The sequence below is a fragment of the Meriones unguiculatus genome, chromosome 3, assembly GCF_030254825.1.
Source record: "Meriones unguiculatus strain TT.TT164.6M chromosome 3, Bangor_MerUng_6.1, whole genome shotgun sequence".
Classification (NCBI taxonomy): domain Eukaryota; kingdom Metazoa; phylum Chordata; class Mammalia; order Rodentia; family Muridae; genus Meriones; species Meriones unguiculatus.
In genome coordinates, this window is record NC_083351.1 from 130,924,444 (window position 1) to 130,934,622 (window position 10,179).

The window sequence follows — 10,179 nt, forward strand, 5'->3', positions numbered from 1 at the left end:
ATGATGGTGTCCTCCTCAGTTTCCTCTGGCAGGATGGTATCCTCCTGTGTCTCTTCCAGTGTGATGATGTCTAGCATTATGGTGTTCTTACTCTCTCCTGGTAAGATGGTGTCTGGCAAGATAATGTCCACCTAGGGATCTCCGGGCATGCTGATGCCTGGCAGGATGCCCATTTTTTTTTAATGTATTAGTTGTTTTTTTTTTTTTTTTTTTTTCTTAAAGACTGGGTCTCACTATATTCCAGGTTGGCTGACTGTGTACCTCAGAATCTTAGGCATGCAGCCTCCTTAAGTGTGAATGTCAAATTGGTAATGTACCACATTTCAAGGCTTTAGGGAGGTATGTGTCACACAATGATTTGAATACTTAATTATAATGTTTATGAACAAAAAAAGGCTCCTGCATCAACTGTTTTATTTCTCATCCTATGATTAGCATCTTTCAAGGTGAATGGGAAAAAAAGGCAATGGAATTAAAAGTTCACATTTGTACAAAGGACAAAATGAAGCCACTGGCAAACTTTGTTGAGCCTTTATAGCTTTAACTACTGTTGTTGTTGACGATGATTTCTACCAACAATATATTACCCAGGTTTTAGTTATGACAGTCTATATCGTTAATTTGGACTATTCTTGCTTTCATTACTTTATTTCTTGTTTGATTTCTCTTGTTGATTTGATGGATGTTTATGACAAACTTTCTTCTTCTGAGACTTTCTAGTTGTATTTAACCCAAGTCACATTCCTTGGAAGGGGCTTTGGCTAGGTGTTGGCTGTGCCATCCTGTTTTTTACCTATCCTTTCTAAATTGCCCAATTTTGGCTTCCCTTATTGCTTCAGGCAGAATTCCCTCCTAGTTTTCTCTTGGTGGTTTGGGCTGTCATGGTGAAGCCAATCAGATAAATTGGAATCTGCAAAGATAGAAAAAGGACTGCAATTTGTTTCCTCTCATGTGGTTTCATAAAAATATTTGGATATTATATTAGTTGCTTTGGGTATTGCTTTGGTCAAATACTTGACAAGAATTAACTTCAAGGAGGAAGGCTTTGTTTTGGCTTATAATTCAAGGGACTATAGTCCATTGTGTTGGACAATGCACAGTGCCAAGAGTAGAGGGCAGTTGATTATGTTGCAGCACAGCCAGAAAATATAGTTATGAAATGTTACAACTCTGGTTGGCCAGGTCAACGTGGGAGAGTAGTGCCCAAAACCGAGTTGGATTAAAGTCTCATGCAATAGATAACTTTATTCAGTGCATCAGACAATTTATATTCTGAGGGTATTCTTGAGGGCTAAGCAAAGTAATATGAACAAAGGTCACATGAATTGAACCGTATACAGTTGGGAGGGCAAGTGCTGCTTGGAGACATAATTCTAAATACTAATGGGTAAAACGATGGGTATTCTTAATTAAAAGCTGCTTCTATTATTACACCTGGGAGAGGCATGAAAACACAATCCAAGAACAACTCTTGTTAAGAAGGAACAGAAATTACAAGATTCTTGTCTTGTTTATTTGTAGTTTTCTCACAAGGTCTGAAAAATCTGTTCACACAGCTTCACTCATGGACCATGTTCTGACAATCAGATGCTGGCATTTGAATGATAAAAAAGGAGAGGGCATTCCTATTGCTAGATATGATGGAGGAGAATGTTTATTGTAGATTAAAAGGAACATAGTTAGAGACAGGGACTTCTGGGAGAGTCCAGAGTGGACATGATCCTGAGCCAAGAGAGGGGAGAGGGGAAAAGCAGCTGCCTACCAAGACTAAGACACTCGTCAAGAGACTAAACTAAAGGACCAGGTATCCAAAATGGCTTGATTGTATAGGGAAGAGCAACTGAGAGTTGGGGGAGGGGGAAGTGGTAGCCATGCATTGTAACAGGTATGGACTTAGGGATGCAGAGATCCTGGTGACTAAGTCTGCTTTGATGTGTTAAATAGGCACCTCAGCTGGTTCAGCTTCTCCCAGCTGTTCTAAACTTGTAGGTTCAGACCCCCTTTGTGTGTGTGTGTGTATGTGTGTGTGTATGTGTGTGTGTGTGTGTGTGTGTGTGTGTGTGTGTGTATGTGTGTCTAAGGCATTGTTCACAGGGATTGCCTAAGACCACCAGAAAACAGTGTAACAGTAGCAAAGTTATACTTTAAAAAAGTAATTTCATGGTTGGTGGTCACTACAACATGAGGAAATGTATTAAAGGGTTACAGTATTAGGAAGTGTGAGAACCACTGCTCTATTCCATGAGATGGTAATTCGGTACATATTGGTTAAGTTAACCTATAAATTGCATTATGGACATTTGCAGAGAACTGTCTCCTTGTTTATTCTAGACAAATTGACAGAGAAACAGTTTTAGCTGACAGTTTTAGCTAACAGTTTTTAGGTTTTGTGCTCAGCTTAGACTTCATTAATTGCAATATGCTTCTTCAGGGACAAATGATGATATGCAATGGTCTAATTTTCTCCTGTACCTAGAAAATCCAAATTATAATACTCAAATCTGAATACAATCAATAGACATACTGAAGTTAGGAGAAGGAATATGAACTTTTGACCTCTTGTAGTTCTCTTTCAACATCATGCTCAAATCTGTTTTATAAGACTTACATAAATCCACAATCAGGTTCCTTCTCAGTGGTGAGTGTTGTATCCTACTTCCTTATATTAACTGATCACTGACTAGGTAACTTTTTTATGTCTTGTGGTAAGATAGGAAGGTGAAACATCAGATAGAGTTAGGACTCCTCAAACAGAAATAGTTAGTAGTTGCTGTGTAGACACAGCTAATCCACAACTGACCCTGAAGTGCAGTTTTCCCCAGCCCCACCACTTCTCTTTTAGACAGGGTTTTTCTGTGTAGCCCTGGCTGTCCTGGAGTTTGCTCTCTAGACAGGCCTGCCTCTTCCTCCCCAGTGCTGGGGCTAAAGGTGTGCGTGGGTCACCACTACCCAGCTCCCACTCCACCTTCTCAACAAGGTCTTCCTTTTTATCTAAGCCCTGGATGGCGTCTGCCTCCTGAGTGCAGAGATTACGAATGTGTATCTCCCTATATGGCTCCTTATCCTTTGGAAAAACAGATGGAAGCTGATTTTGGCTTTATGCCAGTCTTACAATTCTTCAATGGTTTAGTGTAGAAGAATGGTAAATATTTGTTAAATTCAAATTTCAAGTGGTACTTTTTTCGTTAAAAGCTTTTAAACTATGCTTTTGAAATCTAGCTGGGAGGATACAGAAACATTATGTATCAAAGTGTATTATTAGTAGTACACACTAGGATACACAAATAGACCTTTGCAAAAAATAAAAATAATACCTTCTGTTTATTAGGGAAGTTATGGAAATCAGAATCTTTAGGGCAGCACTTTACTTGAGTCAACATTAGACTATTAAAAATCACTATTAATTTCTAAGCATTTCTTCTTGCTTACTTTTTACAGTGCTAGAATATTCTTGTGATGACATAGGTAAGTAACTCCCCAACCTGTGATTATTTGTTCCATAGTCTTATTTAACTGTTATGTATCTTGTGTCAGAAGCACAGAGAAGTAAAATAATATTTCCAAGAGTTGAATTTTTTTAAAGATACTACCTTTTATTTTAGGGAGGAACACAGTCTTAGGTAGCCCCTGCTGGCTTCAAACTTGTTTGATGGCCTTGAACTTCTGATCCTTGTGTGTATTGCAGCTTCTATAATGTTGGTATAATGAACATGTGCCACCATGCCCAGTTTTATGCAGTTTTGGAACTTTCTGTATGCAAGGCTACATTCTACCAGTTGAGCTACATCCCCTGCCCTGGACGCACAGATTTGATCAAATGCAGTTTTTAAATGTTTTTCAGCATTCTGTTTTACTTCGTTACATCAAATTCGTGTTTTAAGGAATATTAGGAATTGGTCATCACTAGATGGCAGTCATTCTCTTTAAGTCATTTGTTCAGAAGGAAAAGTAGTGCAATATTTATTTAAAATCAGTGTGAACTGCCAGTAGAAAGCTGGCAGAAGAGCTCTTAAACTTTTCTAGAGTTTAAGAATTATTTTTGCCTTTTGTATCTGATAGGTCTGGTGGTTATTGATGCCTTATGTTGAAGAGTCAATGTGGACTGTAAAGTCTGTTCACATATGCTTTTTACTGTGGTAGAAGTAATTTGTAACTGAAGCCACAAAATGCAAGTAAGCATGTTTTTACCTGCCTCTGATAGCCACATAGAAACTCTATCATTTTCACTTGCATGTACACAAAGAATTCAGACAGAACCAGGGAGTTCTGTACATTTCCACAAAAAAATGCAAAATATAGGGTACCCTTAACACTGTCAACTTTCCTTCATTTTAATGTGTGTATGTTTTAGATTTGAGCTCTCTCTCTCTCTCTCTCTCTCTCTCTCTCTCTCTCTCTCTCTTTATATTGCCATATGGTCCTGGCTGGCTTGGTACTGATCACTGTAGCTCAGTCTCCTGCCTCAGCTTCTTGAATGCTGTCGTTATAAGCCTGGATGCTTTGTACAAACCAATTCTTATTTTAATTTTAAAACTTTTTACTCCAGGGGCTCACTGTAAACCTAGAAAGTTACTCAACATTATATTGGAAGAGAGTGTTAAAATTATAAATATTACAAGTAGAAATTTTGTGACCCTGATAAGGAGATTAAAGTTACTATCTGATGTCTGTCCTCATAATGTTTGCTCCTTCTCATTATGTGCCTGAATTGGAAAGCATAATGCTCAGCTAGTACTTCAGGGAAATCGTAATTGATTGCTGTTTCCTATTTTGTAAATGAGAAAACACTGAAAGTCAGAGAGATTATTTGAATTGGCCAAAGATGTAGCTAATTACAGTCCTAAAACCAAGGCCCCACAAGAAGGCATCGGAATTCACATTTTCTTACTTTGATTTTTAGTTTAGGGTTTTTTTTCTTTCATTCTTTTTATTATATTTATTTATTTATTCCTTACAATTTATTCACTTTTTATCCCTGCTTCAACCCCCTTTCTTGCCTCTTCCCAGTCCCATCCATCCTCCCTCTTCTCCCCCTATGCCCTTTCCCTAGTCCTGTGATAGGGTAGGACCTCCTCACCTTCTATCTGTCTCTAGCTTATCTGGTCTCATCAAGGCTGGCAACATCATCTTCCTGGCAAGGCTGCATTCCCCAGGTGGAAGTGATCAAAGAGCCAGCCACTGAGTTTATATCAGATCCAGCCTCTGTAACCCTTACTAGGAAACCCAATTGAAAACTGAACAGCCAATTGGCTTCCTTTGAACAAGGGATCTAGATGTTCTCCATGCATGGTCTTTAGTTGGAGTATCAGGTTCTGCAGGCCCCCCTGGGCCCTAGTATTTTGACTCTGTTGTTCTTCTTGTGGAGTTCCTGTCCCCTCCAGCTCTTTCTATCCTCCTCTTCTTCTACAAGGATTCTGGCACTCTGCCCAATGTTTGGCTATGTGTTCTTTTTTCTTTAGAGGAAATCCAAGGAAGTAGAACAGTTCTGAACATCTCCTTTTTTTCCATGGTTTAGGGTGGCCTCTCAGAGTTTAGTTAGGCTTGCCTTGGATTCAGCATCGTCCTGTCTCCACTTCCATTGGCTGGAATTATGTAATGTTCCACCATACCCGGCTCCTCAATTATCTGAACTTTGGGATTTTTTTCTCCCTCAAGTTTGTCCTTTATCTTTGGAGAGCACTAATGAAAAATTTTTCTGGTGAACCTAATGTAGAAGTTATTACTGAGTCAGAATATAGAAATCAAAAGATTTTTTTATGAATAATACCAGTTTATGTCTTTAAGGGTTTTTAGTGACCCTCCTAACCTCCCCTTCCAGTTTTCTACATGGCAAGGAATATGATTACCTTTACTTAGAAGATTCTTCTCCTTTTCTTTCAAAGGAGAAGAGCTAAGCTTGGAACTTACTGAAATGTCAGTGGTAGGTTCTATCCTGTGTGTTCTTGATGGCTCTTGTTGTAACATCATCCACTTGGAAGGCTGCTTATAATTTTTTTATCTTTTCTTCCCAAGAAAAGGGAATAAATATTAATGGCTGTGTTTTCACTGAAGTCAGTGTTGAGAATTTTTACTGAAATGTGGGCATGTGTGTGTGTGTCTGTGTGTGTGTGTGTGTGTGTTATCATTAATTTGAGGTACTGGAACTGATATGCTGAGGAAAATAATCTTCCTTATGCAGAGGATAAGTACATGATGATTTTGTACCACACATCACTCCAGATACAGAAAACATGTGCAGTTAGCAAATATGTGTGAAGGAGTGTTAGGAATGTCCCACTCAGTGTGTTGGTTCCTGGTTCTGAACTGAGGCTGATTCCAGGAGACAACAAGAAACATTGTGGTCCTCCAGTTAAAGGTTGGACTTAATGGAGGTCAGGTGATTTATGCAGTTTTGGCTGAAGTCTGATTCACAGGTAGGTCTCTAAACTCATCCTGTGGTCATATACCTCCCCAACTCCAGTGTATATTTGGGATACATATACTTAGAAGTTGGCAAAATTCTTGCACTTATTCTCTGACCTGTGGGCTATTATTGTGGTTGTGGTTGTAAAGGCTAAAAGCCTTTAGAGTTTCTTGTTCCAGGAAAACTAATGAATCAAGACTAGTTTTGCATCCCTGGAGGAATTGTAGAAATTAGTGCCATCATCAAGGACTTGAAAGATGCCTGGTGGAGAATGACAGTTGACTATCAACAACTTTATCAAGTAGTTGCTCCAACTGAAGCCACTGTACCAGATGTGGTATTCTTTCTTAATCAGGTTAACACATTTGTTGGTACATGGTATGCAGCTATTGATGTAATAATTGCCTTTTAACTCTATACCTGTCTGTAAGGACCCCCAGAAGCAATTTGCTTTCAGTTGGCAATGGCAGCATTATACCTTTATGTTAAATATGTATTCACTCTTCAGCCATGTGCCATAACTTAGTTTGAAGAGATCTTGATCATTTGTCTCTTTCTGGACCAAGTGAGCAGGAAGTAGCAACCATATTTGACTTGTAGGTAACATACATGTGCATAATAGGATGGGAAATAAATCTATCCATAATTCAGAAGCCTTCTACTTCAGTGTCTTGATCAGAGTAATGTTGCTGTGAAGAGACACCATACCATGACCATAGCAGCTCTTATAAAAGAAACAATTTAATTAGCATTTGCTTATGGTTTCAGAGATGTATTCCATTATCATTATGGCAGGAGGGAGCATGGTGACACACATGCAGGCTTGGTGGCACATGTGTAGACACGGTGCTGGAGAAGTAGCTTAGAGCTATACATCTGGATCTGCAGACAGCAGGAAGAGATGCTGGGCTTGGCTTTTGAAACCTCAAAGCCCACTCCAATGGGTATACTTTCTCCAACAAGACCATACCTACTCTAACTTTTCTAATCTTTCTCAGATAGTACTACTCACTGGTGACTAAACTTTCAACTCTCTGAGCCCATGGGGCCATTCATATTCAAACCATTATGCTCAGTAAAATTCTTATGAGACCAGTGGTGTGAGGCATGCAGAGATATTTGCAATGACTAGTTGACCTATTTGGATTATGGAGGTAGCATATTATTCTTTGAATGTGTTGCTTTGTCCTGTATCAAATGACTTACAAACTGCTAGCTTTGTATGGAGCCTCTAACAGGAGAAGCTTATGCAAAGATCCAAGGTGCTGTGTAGGCTGTTCTACCACTTGGATCATATGATTCAGCAGAGTTGATGGTTTTTGAGGTGTCAATGGCAAACAGGAATTCTATTTGACTCTCTTGTTGGTGAATCACAGAAGATACCTTTGGAATTTTGGGAGCAAGGCTCTATCATCATCTGTAGGCAATTATTTTCCCTTTGCAAAACAGCTGTTAGTCTGCTATTGGGCCTTAGTGGAAACTGAACATTTGACAATGTTTAACTGGATTACCATGCAGTCTGACCTTGCCCTTGCTGCCAGTCCTTTTCTTTACTGGCTTTAAAGCCTACTTCTTAGGGATTCTAGCATATATTGAAGACCAGCTGAGACATCCAGTCTCATGGACTGAATAGTGACTGGATTCTTGGGGCTTCTTGTTGATCATAGATTAGCTGGACCATAACCTGTAAATCATTCTAGTAATTCCCCTTTACATATATATGTATATGTTCATAGTCATTTTATAAGTTGCATTCCTCAAGAGAACCCTGACTATTACAGAAACCTTTGGAGAGCCAAAGCTGGGGTAATGTCTGATGTGCTGCTTTAAAGAGATTGTTTTAGCTACGGTGTAGACTATGTACTTGGTGGTGGTGGTGGTAGTGGTGGTGGTGAATGCATAATGGACATTTGAAGACTATTGAATTGTTGTGGTTTGGCTAAGTCATACATTTGGACAATTAAAAAATTGAAATGGTGGGATATGTTCAATTCTAGGACATGTTTTGGAGGTTGAGTTGTCTGTACTTGGTAGTAGATTGGATGGGAAGAGGAGGGACAGACAGATGAGAAATGATTGTAGATACTTGTAGTGGGGTGTGTGTGTGTGTGTGTGTGTTTCTTTTGGGGATACTGGAAGGAACTGCTTTGGGAATGGGGATAGGCTGACAAATATATATATATATATGTATATATATATATAATTTTTTGTCTTCATGACATTTGGATGGCTTTTAATAATCCAATTGGAGTAGTCAGTGGTTAGTAACAGGGTATTTGAGTTTAGAATTATGACAGTGTTCTGATTTGTAGGTTATACATTAGGAAATTATTAGTATATGAGTGGTATTTTTGAGCCATGAGATTGCTTAGTGAGAGAGCATAGAGAAGTATAATAGAGGAGGGGGCTCTAGAAGGGAGATTGAGAAGGTGTTTCACTGTAAGGCTAAATCCATATTAATGTGGTTAATCTCCTGAAAAGAGTGTTTTATGAAGAAGACTGTGCCCCAGCAGAGGAGTGAAGTGAATACTTGCTCTAGTGGGAAGGAAAGAAATGGAAAAGAGTTTTGTTAGGATGTAGAGCAGGAGAACTAGGTGGTAGCTGGGAGAAGATGTTTAGTTCAGGGCAAGTTTTTCTATGAGCTTTTTACAGACACTCAATTAATCTGGTGGAGAGGGAAAGTACATAATGTAGAACAGAAGTTTTTGAAATAACAAGCAGAGTTAGCTGCAGATGTGCTCCGTGGAGAACAGATAGAGGAGGAAGAACAGATTCATGCAGGTTGGCTGATTTTCATGAAGAGAGAGGAAATGGATAAGTGTATTTCCTTCCCTCTTTTTTCAGAAGTGTATAGTTAGAACTGTGGTTGAGAGGGAGGGATGACCACTGAGGCAGGAGAAAGTACAGTACCCACACCATAAGGACTGTTTTGTTTTTTTTTTTTTTTGAGACATTGATTATTGCCTGTGTGGGGCATTCCTAATTCAAACATCTCAAATATGAAATGCTCATTAAAAATGTATGACAGCTGTCATGAGTGGAAAATGCCATGTTGGCCTCATGTGTGTGACATGTTATTGTCAAAACTCTAACTCACTCAAATATTGCATGGATGTGACTTCAGACTATAAGTTATGTATGGAAACAGTGAATTGTGTGTTTGGATTTGAGTCTTATATATAAGATAACTTGTATAGATATTCTTCCAGTTCCTCCGATGAGAAACATTTGTTTTCAAGCATTTTGGACAAGGGATATTCCTTGTAGGATTTCTAGTAATTTTGAATGACTCTTTTAGGTTTTAACTATGTAGTTTTACTGAATCTAGGCATCCTGGCTGTATGATTTTTCTCCAATAATATTCTGCTTCTTGGGTGGAGTAATGGAGTAACTGGATTGTTTGAAATTGCATTTTGCTATATGAGCTTAATGGAGAAAAGGACAGGAGCTGTACTTCAAGTCTTTTTACTTTGTGATGACAGTCTAATATTGTGCCATATGTTTTAAAGTGAATGAGAAAGCAACTTTTTTTATTTCCCAAAACAAAGGAAAGCAAAAAAGCAAACAAACAAACACTAAAACAAACAACAACAAAAGACAAAAAAAAACCCACTAAGTACTATAATCTTCTTGCCTATTTCTTTAATGGTCTGTCTGTGTTGGCTAGGAACATGGACACTTCATGGAGAAGATGAAACATGCATCCGCAATTATGACCGAGAACTTGAGAAAATGTGCAACTTTCTACCAGGGCTTTGTGGACTCTATCACTGAGC

The 10,179-nt window shown here is 38.7% G+C and overlaps 1 non-coding gene across 1 annotated transcript; it reads right to left on the reverse strand.

The window, feature by feature from the left end:
• Positions 1–298: 298 nt before the first annotated feature.
• On the reverse strand, positions 299–398 carry LOC132653418 (small nucleolar RNA U13). The gene has a single exon (XR_009591158.1). It is a non-coding gene; the product is annotated as a small nucleolar RNA U13 (small nucleolar RNA).
• Positions 399–10,179: the final 9,781 nt, after the last annotated feature.